The 22,690-nt window shown below is 42.1% G+C and overlaps 1 protein-coding gene and 1 long non-coding RNA gene across 3 annotated transcripts in view; both read right to left on the bottom strand.

Moving 5' to 3' along the window:
- LOC135921181 (2-Hydroxyacid oxidase 1-like) overlaps positions 1-13,856 on the bottom strand; it is a 94,527-nt gene extending 80,671 nt beyond the window's left edge. Inside the window, exons 1-2 of one of the 2 annotated variants that reach the window (XM_070523626.1) lie at positions 13,792-13,826; positions 1,372-1,496 (exon numbers count right to left, since the gene is read on the bottom strand). The gene's annotated coding sequence lies outside the window, so the exon portion shown is untranslated. Of the gene's footprint in view, positions 1-1,371; positions 1,497-13,791 lie in introns of both variants that reach the window. The other variant, XM_070523627.1, reaches the window with a different exon arrangement.
- LOC139048821 (uncharacterized) overlaps positions 13,851-22,690 on the bottom strand; it is a 244,821-nt gene continuing 235,981 nt past the window's right edge. Inside the window, exon 3 of the long non-coding RNA XR_011507970.1 lies at positions 13,851-13,889. This is a non-coding gene — a long non-coding RNA (uncharacterized lncRNA). The remainder of the gene's footprint in view (positions 13,890-22,690) is intronic.

Raw genomic sequence — 22,690 nt, 5'->3', positions numbered from 1 at the left:
CTACAGTGTGCATCCTGCCACTGAAGTGTAGTAACGCGGCTGTGCACTCACCGCTCCTTCACAAGGTCTTGTCAATGCAGGGCAAGGATAAAACTGTTCTCATGGGCCACGACGTGACGTAATTATTGCGCTCTTTTATTAGGCCATTGCTGGCCTAGGTATTATCAAAATTGGCCAAGAAAGGTCTGAATCGCTTGGTGTTTTGCGTACTAGTGCAACGTCGGAGGTCTCACTGCGTTGCAAATTAAGTGAGGTGCGTTAACAGCTTTGTAAAAACGGCTACAGCTGGTGCACTGCAGCATTCTATAAAGAAGAGACATTGTTTGCTAATGCAAAGCCCATGGCAGACATGTACGGGAAGGAAAGCCTCTAAATAATTGGCATTTTTTGGGTGAGCGTCCGTTATCACAAATGTTGACCGATCCCGGAAGTAGTGCAATACCGGGCTGAGCCGCGCCGAAGGTGAAGCAGGGTTAAAGCACTCAGCAAAGAACTGCGAAAAGTGCATACAATATTTGTAATCCCGCATGCAACATAGAGAACAGCATTGGTTTCAATAAAAACAAACAAAAAGAGCATCGGAACCACATATTCTATGCTGCTTCTCGATGCATGCGTCCATGGCGTAATGTCTTCAATATTGGGCTTCTGCACTTGCTGTTTTGTGTTTTGTGTCGAACATTTTTAATAAAATGTATTTATTTATTTATTTATTTTTTACGCAGTACTGTCTTGAAAATGACGAGTTTAGCAAATCGCGAAGCCGTTTGAAGACAGAAGACGAAGTTTACGCAAATCCGTGTACTTCCCATAGTTCTCATGTTGGCTCAACCACCCCAATTGCAGCTTTTTTAGGCACGCGCGTTGCAGCAGTGCTGTGGGTATGCCAAGCAGTGTTACGGTTCCTGAGGAACCCCAGTGACCACTAAACGAATATTATCATAACTTTTACTCTAAAGTTATAAAAGATTCCATACACCCATCATCAGGTGGAACCACTTAGCTGGATATCCATTTTAGCAGCGCTGCGATGGCAAGTCATTTTTTTTATTTCGGAATATGAAGTTATCAGGGCTAAAAACAGGACAATAATAAATCAACCGAACACGCTGATTTTGTTTTAGTCCAGCTTTAAGCGCTGTTACCTTCATGTTCCGGAATGAACCAGCGAGCCCAATTACACACACTTTGAATTTCAACTTTACTACCGTAATATCGTCCTTGAAGTACTCGTACCATCCTTGACTTTGTTTGTACTGAGGGCGACCATTTCAAGCAGCCATCTTGCAGTTTGTAACTGCTGCAGTTTGTAAATACTGACGCTGCATAATGCCTGTAGATTTAAAAATGACAAATGAAGCTTCTACTCACCCAACTCTGCATTGAGTAAAAGGCAATAACACTATGTTGTCTGCTGGTTACAGTCCGCGTAATTGGCTTGCGATGGCATGGGTGGGCTCACCTTCTGTAATGACAGACTCTGCAGCTTGCCGACGCTGTAGGAATCATTCAGGGTGAAAATTTAGGGAGGTCACAAAATATATGCGTTTTGGCAATACAGATTACATTTCGACACCAAGATAACCTGAATAATAGATACCAATCTAAATATTATAAAATGCAGAAGCCCATTATTGTTGAGATATCACAGTACTGAAGGCTAAAAATGCTTTTGGGTATCACCCAACAGTGAGGAATGCTATTTCAAAATAATATTTCTAGAATAATTGAAAGCATCACAGTACCCAATGCAAAGTTGTTGAGCAGTTCTTTCAGCCACTTCTCTGAATATAAAATGTGAACCGCCGCATCTCCATAAAAGTTAAAAATTTGCTAGGAGGGGCACTGACAAACGAATACAAGTTGATTTGGTGTCCGGGATACACAGGCCTGGAGGGAAATGAGAGTGCGGAGGCTTTTGCTCGAGGAGTCGCGAACCGAGAAGAGCCTCGACAGCGCTGTCAATCTCCCCAAACATTCCAAGAGGAGTCAATCGAGGAAGACAACCACCTATTCCGAATGGCCCATTGCGAAGTTCTTGCTCACCATCGTGGCACGCGACAAAAATACAGCCTCCCCCCCCCCCCCAAATCATTAGAATGGGAAGATGCCGTAGACCTCCGCAGGATTCAAACGCAGGTCCTTCCAAGCCTACAAAGATTACACAAAAATTTTCCAACGCTGTGTGGGCACACCTGTCCGTGGTGTGGCGGCTCGCCATCGCTATATCACATTTCGTGGGGCTGCCAAAATTGACCACCAAATTTAAATACCTTTAGGTAAATTTCAATTATCGAATAATTTGGAGGAATGGGAGGCACAACTCGCAGCTCTGACCCAGAGGTGCAGTTTGCGCTTTTGGATCGCGTCAGGCAGGTGGCAGTAGCCAATGGAATCGTGGGCTTGGGGACCGACCCATTGAGCTCACAACGTTTCATCCCAACCCCTTTCAATAAAGTTACTCCTTCATTCCTCCTTTACGAAAGGCAAAATTGTTGTTTAGCAAAAATGTCTTAAAACTTTAAAAATCTGTAATTCCTATAGGCCATGCACTATTGCGCTTTTAAGCTCAGTATATCTTGTTTTGTATTTAACAGAAACGAACACCAACTTCACGACAGAAACGAGCACCAACTTCACGACAGCCATTTCAAGTGGTAAGTATAAACTATTATATATATTCAAATACATTTCCAATGCGAGTTCTACTAGTCATTCTAAATATAATGAAGAAGGTTGAATGCAAGAACTGCAGAACCTGTTTCAAAGGTTGGACAAATATTATTTCTATCATTTGACGGGCTCGGAAGAACTGGTTTTCGTCATATATCTACAGGCAAAAAAGTTTCAAAGCATGTCTAATTTTGGGTGATTTCCACGTAGGGAATAAAAATGTAAATAGTCAGAATGGATGTATAAAGCGTGTGCATTAGTGGACAAACTATGACGTGGTGGCAACAATTCAGAAAACATTGTACTTTACTTAATATCTTCCTAAATTTTCGTAAGAATGCCAAGTAAGATTGTATGGTAGTAGGTGTAGTATTGAATAAATATAGCGACACAATGTAGTGCCACCAATGAAACGAGCTATCTATGAGGCATGTATTACAGCAGGAGTCCTCATTCGCGCTTCCCCAAGAACGCTCGGCGCCATCTAGGGCCACCGCCACGAAGCATGCGCGTGGCCTCCATAATGCGTGGCGCGCCGGTGCGTGAGAACACTGGGAAATGTGTCACGTGGCAACCGCGCTGCTTTCTTGCGCCGTTCTGCCTGGATAAGCTGCGCCATCTAGTTGCATTCCCGAGAAGTGCGCGTGTGGCCTCCGCGACGAGAAACGGTGCGCGCAGGCACATGCGAGAGCTGCGAATTGTTCCTTCGCTTGCTGCAGAGTCAGTGGCACATGGTCACCCAAGTTGGCCACAGATTCATTTAAGAACGATAAATACCAATGCGTTCACGGAGCCGCTTGGTAAATTCTTGGCGGGAACGGTGTTCACCGAAAGTGGCGCACACCCAATGTATTTGTGACACAGTCTGATAATGGACCGGGTTGCTGCCAGTGAGGAACCCTCGTGACGTGGGTTCGATTCGGCTCAGCATCGGTGAAAATTAAGGGATCTTTTCTCTCATTGTGGAGCGGCAGATTTCCAGTGACACATAGCTAGTTACTGAAGTTTGCGTCAAAGACGTTTATTGAAGAGCGGCACACACCTGTTGGCATGTACCCACTGACCCAATTTGGCATCAAAGACATGGTTTCCAGGAGATAAACTATCACGCCGAGCGTTGACCAAGTGGTATACAGGGTGTCCCACATAATTTGGTGGTGGTGGTAGTGCTAACAACTTTAATGAAAATCGGGCAAATTAGGGGCCTGGGTATAGGCTGCTCCCGAGGAGGTCCGGAAATCCTGTCTGCTCGCCGCCTCACGGGCTGGCTGGATGGCCCATAGTTGATCTTGAAGGTTTGAGATGCACAACGGGGCCATCCATCGCGTTGGAGCTTCATGCGGGAAAACTGCATTTTATCTGCATGTAACCTCATATTCCCAGAGAATGTTGCTAAGAGATGCGTGAGCCCTGTCGCATAGTTGGCAGTTATCGTCCGAATAGATTTCTGGATATATCCTGCTGAGATTGACGGGGTCGGGGAAGGTCCTGGTTTGAAACTGCCTCGTCCACCGCTTGATCCGTGTCGAGCTTGGGGTTAGCGGGTAGATAAACACGCCTGGAGTACTGATAAAATTTTGGGGTATCAGAGTAACTGGTCATTCTGTCCTTCACTGTCCATGCCTCCGTTCGATTTCCAACCCCAAGAGAGGATCCTTCTACGCAGGCGCGAAATGTGAGACCTTGCTCTATGCGGTGGACCATCTCGTTGAGGTTTAAAGTTTAGAAAAGAAAGGCACGTCGGCAACGATTCGGACCAAATGCATACTGTTCACAATAGCCTATAGTATCTCAGACAATTTTAGTTTTCCCAATAACTCACGAATTAATTCAGTTTAATTAAGTTTAATCTTTCAATGATTGATTCAGGACCCCAAGTATGATGCGCCAATTTGTAGAGAACCTTTAGAAACAACCAATAGAGTTGTTTCCTTTAGGATGCGTCTCACGTAGTCCTTATTCCTGGTTGCAAAGAAAGCCCGCGAAATATGAAAAAAAAATGCACGTAATGGCGTGTTTGGGCAGTGGCATTGTGCTGATTTCAAGCGTGTTGGGTGAACTCGCTTGAAGTCAGCACAATATATCGTGACTCGCGCCGAGTATGCGGCAGGGTGTTCTTTATCTCCTCGATAGCTCTCGGCCAGCAGAATGCATTTTCGCCGTCATCCGACTGGAGCCAACCTTGTACAAATTGGGAACTCTTCGGTACAAATCCAGGTGCAAATAGAATGTGCCCTATTGCTCATACCAACTGTTGCGTTGTGCTCGCTGAGTGAAAAGCAGTGCTTCTGCTGAACAAAGTTTCAAAAAGCAGTGGCAAATGTTCGAGTCAGTGTTTTGGCAAGGAGCTCCCTCGTCAGGCATTCGTGTTTCTACCATTCATAGCCATTTCACACCTCCATCTATATTTTTACGCTCATTTTGTTAAGTTATACTTAAGAATTATGCTGGATATACATTTATGCCGGGTTGTGGCGGGACGAAAGCGACAAAAACCGAGCAAAGAGAGAACATGATTGGCCGATTCGCTATCTATGAATTGTTCTTTGTAGTCATATACATGTATATATAATGTCAAACAACATTCCAGAGGATATCTTTCTAAGTGAGGCAGTCTTTCTGCATTTGATGAAATGGTACCTTGCCAAATCGTTTGGAAGTTTTTACCTAATGGGACTTTGTTCTTTTCTTCTTAAGTGCAGATTTCTTGTGGCAGTTACATCAAATCAATTTTTTTGCATTTGGATTCAAATGACCCTATATGTTAGTATGCCATCACCGCAATAATGTACGTGTTTTTTGTCCCTTCGAAAGTGCTACCTGATAATTTTTTTGTTTGTTAAACTTGCTCAATGCAGGAGTAACGATACCTAGAAAAATTTTTGAAAACTGTTTCGACAGATATTATCACTCGAGGCCGGAACATGAACTTTTCATTGACATAAGCGTCGCCTATGCCTATGATGTTCAAATGATTTAGAAAACTTCATAGCGGGTACGTTGGAGAGGAATCCACATTTTTTATGTTTACATATGCTTACCAAAAGAAATGTTGACAAACAACAAGTTTCATTTTCTGCCAATAGGCACAAGTACGCCACGCCGCAGAGAATATGGTATGTTGACTAGATACATAAAAACGAAGTTAGCAAGAAGCAGGACCACTGGTTCACTTAGATTATTGCCAAAAATAATGTATCGACATAGTCACTGTTCCGGAAAGTGAGCTTGATTTCTTTGATAACAAATATAAAAGGCCAGTCATAGATACATTAGTAGGGATTGTTAAAAATATTTACACGGGTCCTTCCCTGTCCATTGTAAAGTAATACACACCACTCTAGTTTATTCGCGACTATCATTCACGGTAATTTTGTTATTTGTTGTTGTTTTCTAACCACCCCCCTCATGCATGTCTGCGGCTCTTAGCCTACTATAGATTAATAAAGAATGCATCAAACAAATATCACCAGTCATTTTTGGGAACACAACATGCTGAATAGTGGGCGGGTTTGATTAGAAATTTAGGCCTGCTTTTTTTCTGATTATTGTTTATTAGAAAAACTAATATGTTTTTCGCTCCCAAAGGCTTATTTTTGGAACATAATATGTAGGAAAGCGGAGGGTTCCAATGATTGTTTATTAAAGTAGGTTTGAATAAATGAAAGCAAGTTCAATTGTTCAGCTATTCTAAGCAGTTTTTTTCTGGGGGGGGGGCGGTGTGGTGGGGGCTTTTTCAAGAAAGCCAGAATTGTCACAGGCAGGTGTTCAACCAGAACAATGCTTGAAGGGCTTGAAGGTTTCGCAATGCAGATTGCTGAGCAAGTTGGCTCATAGTCATGATCAGCTCCTTCAGTGAATGTCTACACATTTGTGTACGCGACTTCATTTTTCCCATTTCTGTACAGTGGGGGAAAGGAACTAACCACAGACATTGGGCTTGGGGTAAATTGGGCCCTTTGTTCTTTCAAAGTAGCTTAATTTCACTTAGGACTGTAGTGTGTGGCAACAGAGGTCTACTTTGCTGAATCTACTATAATTTTGAAGGGTCATTCAGCATGAGCCTTGTCGTCAGGGAATGTGAATCAATACTTTGTTTTTTTTCTGTCTCTTAATCCTTGCAGTCGAACGTAGCATCTGCATGTACATTGCGCAAAGGACTTAAACGATTCTGAAGAAAGACAGCACAACAGCCTGCACAGTAAATATGTATTTATTTACTCTCTATTCATGATGGCTCTCCACGTACCAAATGCATGAAGCATCATGTTATACCTTGATTCGCTTATAACGCAGTGTGCGAGACCTTGACAAAAATATATGTCAAGTTGGCAGATGTTTTAACAGTTCAACTTGATCCGGGACTGAAGAGATTAAAACGTATAGTGTGACTAGATGAAGTAAGAAAAAGGAAGACAGCACACGCGGAGCCCTGGCTGTCAACCATCTTGTTTACCCGTCTTCGTCTAATCGCACTGCACAGTGTAATCATGAATGGAAATTAGGGCACCAGCGCCAAGCCCCACCACCGAAGGGAAAAATCGTCCTCCACCAGAGTTGCCTTCCTAAAATATTTGTTTTTCCACTTGCTGCATATTTGTTTACTGAAGTGGCAGTTGTCATTTTAGCGAGACAGGTAGCGATATGAGCTTTGAAACAACTCATAAAGCTATGGAGCAGTTGAGAAAGAAGAGAGCTTTTCCAGAAAGTGACAGTAAACGAATAGCGAATATTGCCAAATGACCTCACATACCAGCTATACTACCCACAATATTTGAGAGTATTAACAGAAATATGAACAAAGTAAATTATTCGGCCTAACCTATACAGTTAAGGAAAGGTTCTACTCGAAAATTTGCTTTTTTAATTATTTGTGCTAGAGGTTTGAAAATTCCGCCAAACAGAGAGTTATTCAAGCAAACTTCTAATATGTCCTTAGTTTTTGTCTAGCTGCTACATTTCTTGAGTTACGTCCTATAAAAGTGCAAAATATAGTGATCTTTGCTGACACTTTTTTGTGCAATTAGTTTCTGCAGAATGTACTGTGCCTAGCTTATTTAGCTTCGATATCTATCAAAAGTACCTGTACAGCTAGAGTAACTATGCGAAACGAAGGTAAGTGCATATAACAAATTTTCTGGCTATCGCGTCATAACCTTGTGGACTTATAATTGTCCTAGACAACGAAATTAAGCATACGTATTCTTAAAGATACGTAGAATGCTGATAACTATTTTTGTTGCAATAGCTCTCACCGGTAGCTGCAAAAGTAAAAGTTACATTTCATTGCATAGGGAAAAAAATTGATAAAGTGCACTAATTGTTTTGAATAGTTCCAGTGATTGTACATGTCGTTTAGGCCTATATCGGCATTCAGCAGTCTACAGCGAGCTAAATGAGCTAATGCGCGACGCTTTCTGTTAAAAATTTATACACAAGTACCTGCAAACCTAATTATACTCTGCTGTTGTACAGAGCTTAACCCGGAACATAAAGCAGCTACACGAAACTAATAACATATTTTAAATCTGCATGAGAAGTTCTATGACTTGAACTATTTTGGAAGCTCTAGTACACCTAATAAATAAAATTGTTTCGAGGGGCCCCATTTCATGAATTTGTTCTCGAGCAAGTTTTCAACAGCCCCTTCACAAACAGAGAGAGCAAACGAGGAGATCACAAAAGAAATTTGTTGCTTCCTACACTACTCAGAATTTCAGACAATATGGAGGCAAATGCGGAAGCACAAAATAACGCAAGTTATAGGCGCATGTATTTCGGTTGTCAGTCTAATAAATCCAGCCGATTTGTATGCTAAGTACGGCTTCAAATCAGAACCGAAAGAACTACTTTCTTGGAAATATCACAGTGAGCTAAACATAACCGTGACATTATGAAGAGAATGTGCCGAACCAAATGTAAGCGAACACTGGCCTCTCTGCGAGCGTAGTAAAATCCACTCAGGAGGGAAAATGTGAGAATGAGGTGGCGCCGGAATACAAAGTATCAGGTGTCGTATTTCACACTAGGGATTGAGATTGCACAGAATAAAATGGATGTGGGGACCCTATTTGACAATTCCTTTTGTACACTGTTTAAAGGTTTTGCGTGGGCAGTCGAAATGGGTTTTTGTGCCATAGATATTTGTTTCATCATTGTGGCGCCACTATAGATTGGTTGTCTTTGTGCAGGAAATTTTGAATGAAATGGTAATATGCCTGAGCAGTTACTCGCCGAGTAACCATGTATGCCAGAAGCGGAATATTTCAGAGCCTCATTTACACAAAGTACATTTACCCTCAGACACTGACGAAGATCGACAAAGTGGCTTATAGTTCCAGGGTGTCGCGTTGGTAATGCCCAATACGATTTACGTGCATAGTTTAATGCTCAGCGCTCTAGTTGGCAGTTTAGGTCCCGAAAAAATACACAATTTCTTGTTTTCTAGAATAAATAGTTGCAATATTTTCCTAATATGTAGTCTTAACCTAGATTCATGAGATCGTTGCGATTATTCAATGGGCCGAATATTATATGTATGCTTACTGGGCAGTACTAGTTGCTTTTGTTGAATATGTTTGTTTCTGTGATCAGTGTTTTCCTTTCCATTTTAAATGTTCTCTTTATTGTACTGGTAGTGAGCGATTTCCACTGACTGTCGAGAGATTATAGCCCATACAGGTGAAAGTACAGCATTACAGGAATGTTAGATTTCCAGCCAAAGTGAAGTGCGCAAAACCTTGCAAGTCGAAAAACGGAACAGCGTTTTCTTACCTAACCTCTTTTGATTCAATGATATCGGCGCTACAGATAACCGACAGATTGATTCGGTCTGAAAAATTTACGTAATGTATGTATGTGAGACTAAAGCAATTCAGAAAGAATATGTAGTTCTTCCTTGTGTGTACTTTAGGATTTCTCAATTTGGTAAATAAGCCCTTCCGTGTTCGAGGGATTAGTACACGTCAGCTTATCATCAGTATTATGTGGTTGCTAATCGTTTCGCCAGATGGTCGCCTCCAGTCTAATAAACCGTTTTCATTGTACTGCTATATTTTCGCAGTTTTTATGGTACTGTGTTTATAGTTGAACTGAATTATGGAATTGAAACATTCACGTTACACCAATAACATATCATATCGCTGAACATTAAGCACCATCACAGTATGTTTTTTTATTGTCGCGACAAACTCAGCTTTAGTAAGAAGGGGAGCTACGACTGGTTAAGCCTATCAGGTACATTGTTTTGGATAAACGAACAAATAAATAAATGATTCAGTAATTAGAGTCTTCAACAAAGACATCTAGCATACGTGACATGTCACATCACTTGTGTTTTATATAGGTGCTTGCTAGGATGTTTGTCCTCTTAGAGCAAGTTGAAGTGAAGACAATTCCAACATGAATGAAAGATGCGAATGGTTATGTTACAGGAACATTCACTGACCGGACTGGCTGCGTATAGAGAGTTTTCCAGGCAAAAAAGAAGTTGGTATGTAGTGAGCATGCTTTAAGGCATCAAGATTTGTTCATGCCACAACTAAGAAAATATTGCCAGCATTTCTTGCTAGGTGGCGGTAAAAAGCTGTTCGTGCAATAAACCTTTATTTTCTGTTTTATTTCAGTACTTATCTAATTGCTTTGCTTTGTGTCCTGGCCAAGCCTATATTGTCCCCAACACCATTCCTTGCCTTCAGGTAAGATAAGCCGTCGCTCTAACTAAGAATTAAAATGATAAAGTGCCTGATTGAGAAGTTGAGAAGAAAAGCGGTATCGATATGAACACAGCATGGTTCATGCAGCAGATGTTATTAGGAATAAACGCATTAGCACTATTAGGAATTATTTTTTCACAAGGCGATCATAATCTACGTCAGAGAATGTGGGTCTTGTTGAATGACTTCATTTAAACTAAAATAGTAAACCTAATCAATTTTAGGAAAGCCACTGGCATTGCAAATGCGTGCACAGACGCTTATCGAACAAAACTGTCAACATTAGGGTGAGACAGCCTGAAGCTGCAAATTCTTCTCTCGCGATAGTCTTTCTTGTAATATGTGTTTGCATCAGAGAACAGCAGCTCTGGCGGTCTTCCTGCCGCTTAGCTATTCACGCATTCATGAAAATTTCACGAATAATGCTTATTCTTTCTCAAGCATACGATGTTCTTGCGTGAAGTATTGCAGGCTGTCATTAAGCATTTATTCAGAGAAAACTGACAAGTTTGAAATATTCTGATTTCTAAGTGTTCAAGGCCCGCATAAAATTTTCATTGGTACTCGGTGATCTCTCTCCTTGTCAGCGAGAACGCGCTCATTGGGGTCATTACAACCATGAATGGTACTACAATTTTTATTCTTTGAATAATTCATGCATTTGCGGTTTATCAGTCTACCCTCTCAGGCCAGCCACATGACCCAAAGTGTCTACCAAATTGTGCCACTAAGTATGTTCTCGTCGTCATGATGCAGCCGTGGTCGTTGCATCGTGATCCTTCTGGCCTCATCACCAATCCCACTGCAACGATTCCATCATCCTGATGCTGTCGTTTTACGATCATGATGGTTTCAGAAACGTCATCCCAATGTCGCCATGGCGTCTTTATCATGCCGGGTTCGTTTTCCATTGGCGCATTTCTTCGTCCTCATTCCATCATAATCATGCTTTCTTCACTAAAAGAGTGAGTATACAGCAGTTGTCATGCCATAGACGCCTTTACGTTGTCGTGATGCAGTCGTGGTGATGCATTTGTTGTCACGCCGTTCTCATGATACCATCGTAGTGATTGCATCATGCTGATTTCACATGCTACACCCGCTTTTCTGCGCCGGCACGCCATCGTCGCCATAAATTATTTATCTGCCTGGTTGCTTAGTGGCTTTGGCCTTACTCTGCTAACGACGAAGTCACTACATTAACTCCCGGCCACGGCGGTCGCATATTGATGGAGTGAAATCGAAAAACGCCCATGTTATGTGCAGTGGGTGCACGTTAAAACATTAAAAAACCCTACATGAACAAAAATATTCCGGAGTCCCACACTGCGGCACCCCTCATTATCAGATCGTAATTTTAGCATGCGAAACCACATAATTTATTTCACAGCAGTCATTTTCCCGCCATCATGGTCATACAATAGCCGTCATTCAACTGTGCTAACTTCGTCAACGTCATGCTGTAGTGGCTGTATCATCGTTATAACTTAGCTGTAATGCCGTCATCATCACACCACCTTCGTAGTTCCATTGGGGTTATTACTTCTTTGTCGTTCTATTGTCGTCGCTGCACGCAGCCGTACAGACGCTGTTATTCTATTGTCTCCATGTCGTCATCCTAACGCTGGCATAACTATAATATCGTCATAAATTCAGACCCGTCCTACCACTGCCATCATGCCATCCTGGTGACAACACCTTCGTCATTTCGTCGTCACCATACAGTAGTCGCCACGCCGTAATTTTCATGTCTGGTCCTGGCGAGCAACTATCATAGTTAAGTAGGCCACCAGCGGAGGTAGTGTGTCTCGCATATAGCTGATGTAGCAGAAGTGTCACAACGACGAGTACTGATCTAAATATTTCTGTCTTCAGCAACACAGTGGGTCGCTGCACTGCTTGAATGCGAATAGCATGAACGTCTACACTCATCGTGAGATGTGCCCTTGCTTTGCTGCAATTTCTTCCGGCTTAAAAATGCCCACTTAGCCACTACTGTATATTGATCAATGAATAGTGATAACTAATAATCATCGGTTCCATCAATCTCTTCTTGCTCAAGAACAAATACTTTTCATAAATTGCCAAATGCCCATTTCCGAGACGGAGAAATGACAGGCTAAGGTTTGGCGCACGAATAAAAAAAAATGCGAGAGAATCTATCTCACTATAACTGTCGACGCTAATGCGCTTAGCACTGAATCTATATAGCGACGGAACGCTTCGCCACCGTCGGTGCTAGTGATATATGCTAGTGACACCGCTAGTGATAGTGCTAGTGACACCGTCGGGGAAGGGGGAAAAAGCGGCAAGAGCGAAGTGACGGCAAGAGCGAAGCGGAGAGGAGGCTGCAGCCTATTAGTGAGGAGGAAAGTGGAGGAGGGTATGGCGAAAGGGTGAGGGGAAAAGTGGAGTGCTGGCGGTGACCAAGCCTGCCGCGAGAGTGGAACCAAATGGCCGGCGTGGGCTTTGGAACCAGTGCCCTTGCGTTGCTTCGCATGCGGCGCCACTGCCGCTAGAGAATGCGCTTCGCGCGAATGACGCGTTCCCGTGTTGACGCTTTCTTTGTCAACAATGAGAGACGCAACTGGTGGAACAGCTTCGTCTGCCGCTGCTGCTTAACGAGCGGCCCGAGCTGTGGCTCATCGCTGCCAGAGGGAGCACCCTGTCCTTCAGAATCAAATTGTTTGCCACGTTATATCCGGAAATTAAAACACCTATACAGCTATGCTCAGCATTCCCATTAGGGAGTATCGTATATTTGTCGGTGAAATTTTACCATTAAGCCGACATTCAAGCTAAAAATGACTTCCGACTATTCTATGACACAAGGCTACAAAGGAAGCCATACGGGTTTCCGAGAAGTAAGCGTTTCTGACTCTCCCGGGCCAATACATATCTTTCTTGAAACGCGAAGCACTCCTTCTCAGAAACCGTATGCGTTTTCCTTGTATAGTATACAAGACGGGAGGATATCAATGTTCCACTTTCATGGCCTTTACTCAAGCTTCAGGGGTTTGGCAGACTGATTTACCATTACGTTCACTGTTTTTTCTACACAGAAGAGTAGACCTTGAGGCGTTTATTTCAATCACCCTTCTGCTTCTATACGTCCTAAAGTGCAACACAAAACTCAATCTTACTGATGTCTGCCTACATCGGTTTATTTGTAACTATGACATAACAGCACACCCTTCGTGAGATTTTTAACGGGTTTCTAAGATATTTTTTACAATAAGCTCGCTTTTAGGTCTGCCCTCGTTCTTTTCCTTTCTGACTTTGTGTCCAGCATTGTTGGGCACTTTACATCAATTATTCTACACCTGCTTTTCCAGCTATCAACGCTATACACACCGAGGAACCAAAAATATTTGTTAGGTGAAAAGTTTCGACGAAACAATACCTCTTCAGCCATATACTAGGGCTTGTTCATTTTCGTAGTTCTCCTGCTTCTCTTGTTGAGCCACTTCTTCGCCTTCTCCCGCTGATCCGATTGGAGTACTGCATCAAGTGCCGCAGAAACAAGAAGATGAATTGGCCGTGAAGTTACCAAATATGTAAAAACTGCATTGTATCGTACTTCATGCCACATGGCAGAAGCAAATATTCAGTATACCACGTTGATAGCGCTGGTATTCTTGTGTAGTCCGTTACCGCCATTATTATGCTCTATAATATCAGTAATTACCTTCCAACACAAAGCATATAAAACGTGACAAACGTAACAAGCCTCATTTTTTTACTTCCATCACAACGTACTTCTCGCAGTTAGGATCAATGGAGACGAAATAGATTAACACTTGCGACCGCGCAATATAACACATAGGTTTTACACGTCTAATGTTCATAAACGGACAAACAAGCTCTGCATAAAAGCAGGGGTCGGTTGGAATATTGCCAAACTTAAAATAAAGAAGAACATTTTCAACAGAAGTGAAGTGTTGAAAACCATTACAGTTGTTGTAAAATTTCTATAAAAAGGTAGTAGATCAAAAGGAAGGAAAATATACATTGTTTTGCGCCTTTTTTGGACCTTGAGTACATGTGTACTTACCGGCAATAATGTGTTGATTCAATTGGATTCTCTAAACAACCCTGGGTGGGACACGCAGAACATGGCATTATGGTGCAATATAATATATAATACAGAACTTCTCTGCTAAATGTACCACCACATTTCTTTATCCACCACTTTTTTCACCTCTTAAACTGCAGCTCGTCAACAGCGCTGAAGAACCGGGACGAAACTCTTCCAGAATATGCCGATGGGGTATATGCGTTTACGGAACTTGTATAGCTGGTACAAAAACCACAAAATGCAGATCGCCTAAAAGGCGTAGGCGAAGAAGGCGGAGCATTGTGCCACGTTTTGGTTACATTGAGAATTTCGGAATGAGGGATCATTTCGGAAATTAAAAACGTTTTCCAATAAATTCGTTTCATTATGCATTTTATGCTCTGGCCTTGGGTGTTATTAGCCAAGTTGTGTGTCTAATAAAAAGTGTCATTTACTAATGAAACCATCGCATTTTGTATTTTCGAAAACGTTAATCTCCTGCTTCCTTAGGTAATGGCTCAGTTTCTACTTTACCATAATAATGTTTCCAGTTATTGTCATGGTCTGCGGAAAAATAAACGCAACTGCACTCTTGATTCGACAGTCAGAGCACGAGGAACTGTGCAAGCCAGATCATTTCAGACACAAAAGCGGGGTGCGTGGTAAACTGAAGCATTGCTGTATTCATTCCATTACGACATTTACAGTAGATCGTAATACATACAGGCACAATTTTCACTAAAGTGAGCTCACGTAGGCGAGAGTAATGGAGTAAGGGTCTAATGGTTGGAGGCATTCTTTAGGGTGACTAGTCATTGTGAGCCGTGTTTTGTTAGTTGTAGTAAACACTGCTAAGAATCACCATGTGCGATTATGGAAAATTATTGTATGCTTTCCAGGAAAACCATTTTCAGAAGTCTACCTCCTAAAGTGATATTAAAGTAAATCGTAGAAACCACAGGCGTTGACGTACTGTGTTTTGGTTAGGCATACTTGAGGACATGATTAAGTTTCAGTGGGCCCTATAACATAAAACTATTTCAGTCTGCTTTTATTCCAATCTCCTCGCGTCAAATTTACGTACCACCGACGCAAACATTGGGCTGTAATCAACAGCGTTGTTTGGAAAGCATAATGAAACGCAGTCCGCGCTTTAGGGGGTAACTCTATTTGCTTTCAAAGAGAATAACATCGCCTACATTGAGAACTTTTTTCTGATTTAAATGGCTGACACAAGGAGAAGAGCACGCTCAAGTAGGGAGGGCCTCGGTGAGACCGAGCTAGCCGAGGGAAAGCAGATGACTGGATGAGAAGGGTGGTGCCGGCGTCGGCGTTTGGCCCACTACCCTTTACTTAGCTTGTGGTGTCTGGTTGAAAATCCCAGCGGCGAGCAAGATAACGTTAAAAGTGCCGCTAAAAGGGATCCCCAACAAAGAATAGTTGGCATAGCAATGCCGCACATGTGCCGAAAAGGCTCGTTGATGTTCTACTGCCGCGCAAAATATTTATTATACCCAAATAAATCCATGTTCCCCGGTAGCTCCGACTTGCCAGTGCCAGAGCGATTTCTGAGCAGCCATCATCTGTTTCTTTTGAAACGGGGCATTGATCGGCTATTCACAAAAAAATTGAGTTTTCTTCGGCATCGTAAGGAGCCTCTATGCGTACACGTCAGTTTGACGCATTGAGATTTCGCGTCTCAATCATTTCGCGTGACAGACAATCGGAGCCCAGCAACAAAACGCTCGACCAATCGGAAAGGGCTAATGGCGAAAACGCGTCAAAAAATAAATATGTACTTTGCTTTCGTTTAGTCCAATTATCCATAATAAGTGTTCGCATATCATGTCAAATGGGCAGTTTTCATGGTTTTTGTGACGTCACGTGAGCGACAGGCGAAGTTCAAGTGAGCCGACTCTTTTTCGCCAATCAGAGAGAGCTGCTTGCAGAATTGGCACAGAAAAGTTTGGAATAGCTTTACGTTATAGCGCCCAGTGATGCTTATCTAGCAGTGTACTGCTAGTGTGGTGGCTTGGGCAATATATGTATCAATTTATAACAGAAACGTGTTAATAGTTATTTTTCATCTTGTATTGCGTCAAACAAGCAGTATTTTGCGAGATTTTACAGTTCAAATTGCTTCGTCCTTGAAAAGACAATATACAAAGTTAAAAATATTCTTGCATTATCACTTACTACATTATCAAAATGTACTGATTGAAGTTAGATGGTACGCAGCAAAGGTATATCCCTTATTATCTGGAAAACCTACCAGTGTATGACATATCTCGACTGGCCAGGCATCGATAAAAGAAAGAAGTCAGGGTTTTGTCATCGAAACCGGTTGGAACCGCTTTTTAATAAGTGCAGATATCGCAAGTCAATACAGCCTAGACTGCTGGCCATCCTAGTTAACACACCTCAGCCTTAGAGGAGAATAAATAGTTATGCTCAGGCAACTTAATACTAAAACACATCCATACTGAACACTCCTGATGTGAGGTTCCCTACACAATCAGACTATACAAGGCAAGTGCAGCAAAGCACCCTCTATACTGTCATATATGATGTGGGAATACCAACAGGCCATACCGTTACTCCACAACTCCCCACCTAATATCGAACAGTGGGATTAACAGATGATGAGAAATTACCCGGTTGACGAGAGCAAGTGGTAGACGGAGTAATTCCCCCGTAATGAGAAATTACCCGGTTGACGAGAGCAAGTGGTAGGCGGGGCGAGAAAGACGGCTTGGCGACAAGACTTCCTGGACTAAGGAAGGCCTCTCATAATAGAACGACAGCAACCATCTGCTGAATAAAATTTTATACATCACCGACAAGCGCATGGTCGTAACCTATTACTCCTATACATTTCGTTTTCCCCCATAAGCGGTACATTACGCATAATAGTACTTGCTTTATTAAGGGGTGGCAATCACAGGTCTGCGTCATTACAATAATTTATTTTCATCCCATATCTGAAAGCGTTCAGAGTCGTTACTTAATATTACTCACAAAATGTTTGATAGAAAAATGCGGTTCGAGTCGTTTCTGTTCAAGTTCATAGGCACAGGGGCTGCTATTAATTCCCTGTATCTCCAATATTACTATTATACGCGATGAGCTCTCACAGAATTGAAGCCGGCGCTTCTCGTCGACTTTGTTTATACCAGCAACTCGAAGCACAGGCAAAAGTTTCGCGTAATAGCTCTGCAGAAACCTTCATGGTGGAGAGAATGATTGGAACCGAGGACCACACCGGAAAGGCGGCGGTCCCCAGTTTGAGTCCCTGTCCAGGACGAATTTTCTTCCAACTGCGATGCTTTCTTTCGAGGAACCCGCATGGGTTTCTTTTGTAGCAATTGCTACAAATGGGTGGATGACTGATTTTCTCTTTATAAACATAAATGATTGTACAACTACAGATAATCATTGAGATTAAAGGTAATACAGCTTGCTAGCCTGAGACAGAAACTCAAGACACAGTCGCCCCTATTCAACGCCGGCTGCACGCAGCTCCCCAGGGCACACCGCCTACCATATCCTGCCCTTAATATAATGTACCAGCCTCACTCATAAGAAAGAGAAAATAAAGACCCCCGTCCCTGATAAAACAGAGACGCTACTCAAAAGTAATAAAATTGTTGAATGAAAATAAGCCGCGCAAGTCAGAACAAATTGATTTCAAAACAAAATGCGCAATGAGCTGGGACCCTACGCATGGTTACTACATAAGTAGCTATTGAATAGAACCAAATGCATTGGTGATGGCACCCTCAGTTGGCACCGGTGGTTTCCAAATGACGAAACGAAAGTGGCTGCTGCGGGAACGTTGCCCCCTCTGCGCACATCCCGATTTAAAGTACTAAAGCAATGACGTTTTTTTTGTTTTCAGAATAATCGTTGTTAGGTCACTGTCCTCCCTACTGCAAAGCTGGTAAAAGCGCAGTGAGATGCTGTTCCATCTTTGGCTGCACCATTAATTTGTTATGAGCAGAGGAGAATTACAATCTTTCCTTTGGAGACAGAATATCCTTAAATATTCCATTACAATTCATGGTGACATACGGTTAGAGAATCTTTTTGTGTTCCTTCTTATGGCACCTCGGTAATGCAGACATGAATCTTTTACAACACTGAATTGGAAGCGAACGTCATCAGGATACAACTACTGAAAATATTATAATTTTGGTACAGTTTCATGTAGAAGAAGCCTTTGGTGCAGACACTAGGCGGACAGTCATGGTTGTATGTTTGAATTGTTTATTTAATATTTGTCTTGATGGGACGGCACTTGGGCCTACCCCATCAAAGAAATCATTTATTCAATCAATCTATTATGGCAGATACCTGCAGCTGTCTACATACTATGTACGGCCATAATTAGCTTCATTTATAGCTCTATAAAAAGAATAATATCTGCAGTAGAACTTCTATTCGTACAATGCGCGCTTACAACTTATTAAATAAACACACATAGACGTGCGACAAGAAACAGCATAGGAAGCAGCTGCGTCTCCTTTTCATAGAAAAAAAATTTTAATACCACTGCTGGGGGAGAAACGTGCGACAAATATTAAATGAAAGCTGCCACCAACATATGACTTCGAAACGGCAATGTCTGGTAATTATCTGTAGAGGTTGCATGTAAGAAGTTTTGTATGAAGGAAACTTCTGGACTAGAACGAACGATTCGAAGATTGATATATCGGATACCTTGGGGTCATACATTTTTAGAAGAACTAACAAGTGAAATCGCCCTCGGGGCTCAATAGCCGCCAATTCTGATGCCACAAGCTTCAAGAGAGCCGTTACTGACAACCTCCCTTCTGAAATGTATTGCTTTGAAGCTGTGAAAATCGGCTAGTAAAATCACATAAATCACATAAAACAAGGCATAAATGAGCACAAACTAACATTTAAGTTTTTAGGCACTACAATAGATGGAGTATGAAATGACAAAAAAATGCGTCAACCAAAACGATTTTCGAGTATTATTAGATATTTTTCAAGTATTCCCGTATGATTCATGTACGCCTTTATTACACAATGCCTCCATGACTGCTAAGTATCTCTACTGAGTGAAACGCCTCTTCAGTGTCTATGAAAGCAATGTATACGGAGTCCCAGCTAATGCTAGCCAAGTTTATCAAGGAAAGAACGCTAAAAAAGTTACACAGAAACTCCTCTACGGGTTACCTAAGTATGCATAAGAAATGGACCACTTGCTCATCCCCACGCAGCCCGGTGTCATTATGCATGTTACGCAACTTGATCCGACTACTATAAAACTTTACCAGCCCTCTTAGGTCGTTATCAACCTTATTGAACATTCGCTTATTAACGTTCGATAGCGAACATGATAAGGCACATTTAATTAGGATGGAGTTTATTGCGGCACTTGAACCTGCCACCATTGGTGTTAATTCAGGTGATGTTAAATAGCCACAGTAATTTATGATAGAGTTAAGACACTCCAACCCTTGACTTCTGGTGGGAGTAAAACCCATGACCATGGGTGTTAAGGTGAATTAAGGTTAATTTAGCGAAGCTCTTGCAAAAATATTATTACATTTGCTGAAGGGCATATGTGATGCTTTAACGGTGGTTCGGATACTTGTTTTGAGCTTTTTATTTATTGAAACATATGCGGTTCTATGTGTTACATGGGCTATCTCAATGAATATCTACCTTTTCATTTCACTTTGCCGAGCGCTTGTAGCCCTTTCCTTACGTGCGTATCAGTCACCGCTTACGGGAGTATGAGCCATTCATTGTTTTACGTGAAGGACATGATTCTCGTTGGGTAGACATAGAAGTGCTTACGCATCTAAAATTACAATGCAATTACCGATTTTAACATCTTCATTGTTGTGTTGTGAGACCGCTGATGAACCGACCCTTCGTACGTGTTAAATTCGTATATTTCTCCGCAATTTCCAAATCTTTTTCTTCTTTGAATACATTTGCTAACGTTAGCTGGGACACGCGGGTTGGGGATATATCAGCCTGTTTTCTTGGGTCCTTGAAGTGAAGCCTTGTTCTGATTCTATTTGAAATTACCTTGGTAAATATTTGACACAGTACTGAACGCAAACGAATGAGCCTATAATCCTTCAATGTTTTACTGTCTCTCTGCCTAAGGATTAGAAGAATGTTCGCATTCTTCCAACTTTTGGTACTTCTCAATTCTTGTGACATTTTGTATAAAGAACCGCAAAGTTTTTGTGACTAAACGCCTAGTCTGAGTATATCGACAGTTACTTTTGCTCCTACCGGTTCTCCCCGGAACATCTCTTGCCAGGACCTTCTAACGGCGTTTTTAGTTATTGAAGGAGCCTTTGTATCCTTTTCACTAGTTCCATATGAAGGCTGCGTGGTTGTTTTGGGAAATATACAGGTCAGTGTAAGAAACTTCTATGGCCTCTGCTTTTATATATCCTCAAAATTGCTCATAGCATTACACTGCTTATATTTCGCTGCATACATCCTGCCCAGTCCTATGTCATGTTCTCTTTTCACGGTTTTATTTCATCATTCATTTTTTATTTGTTCCTTAATCTTTGAAGCCTTCCAATTTTGAACATTAATTTCATTCTTTTTGTATATCAACTTTGGCGGTTCAGCAAGTTCGGTCTCATCTCTTGATTTAGACACTTTCATGCCTTGTAGTTTCTTTATTAGGCATTTTCACACACTTTCATGCTTTCTAGTTTCTTTACTGGGCGTTTTCCTACTTTGGCGTCCATAACTACTTTCCGCCTTGGCATCTTATGTCACACATAACTTGCTGCTTGTGATATCAGCGTAGTTTCCATTTCATTCACTGCCTTTACGTTATTTACAGTTTCCTGTTCTAAAGGTGCACATTTGTTTCGGAGCATGACCCTGAGCTCGTCTGCTGTTACCATTCCTGTGTGTAGATTAGCCTGTTTCCTCTTCAACAATTTTGCACTTTTTCGCTCCAAACTGAGGGCACTCAGTTTGCGGTGGTGGACACGGAGAAATAAATCTATTTAATATTTTGTTTCTCTACTAGGGTTTTTCCAATTTACTTCCTCTTGCGACACTTCCGGGAGAAGGTATTCATTATTGAGGGTTGATATTTTCCTTTCAAATCGACCAATATCTGTCCCTCACAATTTCTAAAAGTGATGTCATGGTTTCTTAGCAAATATTATCACATAAGCTTGAGAAGAAGGTAGAGACTGCTGCAATATCGATTAAAAAACGAGAATGTTAGGTGTACCATTAAGAGATTGGAGGAGAGCGGGGTTCAGAGAGAAAACCATGATCGCCGACATTGTAGTTGACGTCAGGAAAAGAAGAACAATGAAGCATATCCATCGAGTTGGAATATACATATAGCGAGCTTTCTATGAGTGCATAGAGAGTCGAAACACGAGTGTATGAAAACACGCATATATATACACACGCACAAGTGCGGGGCCACACAAATTAGGCCAAGCCTTTCGTTAAGCTGAGTTGCTGACAACTAGCGAGTAGGACGGTCGGCTTCAACACATCGTGGCGTCAGAGGCAGCGCGAGCATACGTTAATGGCGCATTCCGAATCGATTTTCACTTTAACAGATATTTGCTCCCTCTTTATCACGCAGCTGTGGAAACGCTCAGGCAAGCTTTCTGGTTCTTTCTTTTTCTTTCCCGAAGATTGCAGGCCCCACCACTGCCGTGGTGTGCACAGGCGAGTGCCATCTTGTTGTGGTGAAAGAAACCCAGCGCCGTGTGCAGCGCGCGTGCTCCGCTGAGGTTGGTTGGCTTATTCGGCAAGAGAACAGCCAGGCTGCCGCGTCCAGTCACAAAACCCGCCGTTTCTCGCGAAGAAGTATTTCTTTCAAAAATGCAGCTGTGCAGGCCATCTCATGCGTAGGGGAGATAACCGGTGGGCCATGAGAGTTACAGGGCGGGTACCTACATAATGGTTACAACGTCGAGGAGGGCAAAAAAGTTCGGTAGGGCGAAGAATTTAGGTAATTAGCAGGCGGAACTTCGGATCAGCTTAGAGTAACTGGATATCTCTGGGAGTCGTCTCCTTCGATGAAGTGGAGGTAAAGATAGGCTAATGATGATAGTTACACGCTTGCTTTTTCAAGTGTACGAGTGGGCAGAATATATTATGGCATCATTAAGGGTACAAACATCCGTTGATTGCGCTCTACACTAGACGTCCAACAAACTATGCGAAGACAGTTATACGCTTCAGAAAGGCAGCAGTGCAAGAA

Source organism: Dermacentor albipictus, chromosome 8, assembly GCF_038994185.2.
Source record: "Dermacentor albipictus isolate Rhodes 1998 colony chromosome 8, USDA_Dalb.pri_finalv2, whole genome shotgun sequence".
Taxonomy (NCBI): Eukaryota; Metazoa; Arthropoda; class Arachnida; order Ixodida; family Ixodidae; genus Dermacentor; species Dermacentor albipictus.
The sequence above is the reverse complement of the archived record's forward strand: the minus strand, read 5'-3'. Positions and strand labels throughout refer to the sequence as shown.